General features: G+C 35.1%; 1 pseudogene; it reads left to right on the top strand.

Annotated features, from left to right (window-relative positions):
• LOC111153029 lies at window positions 1-767 on the top strand (annotated as a pseudogene).
• The last annotated feature ends 234 nt before the right edge of the window (window positions 768-1,001 follow it).

Consider the following 1,001-nt stretch of genomic DNA (forward strand, 5'->3'; position numbering starts at 1 on the left):
CCTGTTGCAGCACCATTTAAACCCTCTGCTGTGCCTCTTCCCATTCGAATGGGCTATCCAGTAAAAAGGGAGGTGTGCATGGCAAAGGAGGGAAATCTAGAACTATTAAAGATCCCCAATTTTCTGCATTTAACTTCTGTAGCAATTAAAAAGCACCGTGAAACTCTTAAAGATTTCTACACTGAGTGGCCAGCTGCACTGGACGGTGATGAGAAATGTGAGAAGCATTTTTCCATTGAAATGGACACAACTGATTAAGTTTCAGCAGGACCATTTGAAACCCCAAAGCATGAGTAGTAACCTTAAGGGTTAAACTTTCCAGTTTGAATTTAGATGATCATGCAAAGAAGAAACTCATTAAACTTGTGGGAGAGCGATACTGCAAGACTACAGATGTACTTACCAGCAAAACAAACAGTTGCCCTTTAAAGAGACAGAAATATGATTATGCACTATATCTGCTAACAGTTTTATACCATGAGTCATGGAAAACTGAAGAATGGGAGAAAGATAAGACTGAAGCAGACATGGAAGAGTATGTATGGAACGATAGCTCCTCTGAAAAAAATATTCTGGAAACACTTCTCCAAATGAAAGCCGCTGAGAAAAATCTGGAAGTAAATAAAGAAGAGCTCCTTGCTACAAAAGAAGTTGAAGAGTACAAAAAGTCTGTTGTTAATCTTAAGAATGAAGGGGACAATGAAAATACCCTTTCTCAGCACAAAGAATCAGTAAAGGAACTATTAAATCTAATGCGATTTATTTAGAAAAAAATAATAAAAAATATTCTTTCTATAATTATTTGTTATTCCTCTACTTGGTGCAAGAAATTCCTCCCAGGTATATAAACATGAATAATATGGCTGTTGAATTCAAGAAGACTTGGTTAGCCTAAGTTTCACTTGAATAAATCAAGATAAATGAATAAATAAAAAAAAAAAAAAAAAAAAAGAATGCCTTTCTATTGCTTTCACACATTGATAACTTCACTGGGATTTTTA

This window comes from Enhydra lutris, unplaced genomic scaffold (genome assembly GCF_002288905.1).
Source record: "Enhydra lutris kenyoni isolate GAN:26980312 unplaced genomic scaffold, ASM228890v2 scaffoldscaffold3, whole genome shotgun sequence".
Lineage (NCBI taxonomy): Eukaryota > Metazoa > Chordata > Mammalia > Carnivora > Mustelidae > Enhydra > Enhydra lutris.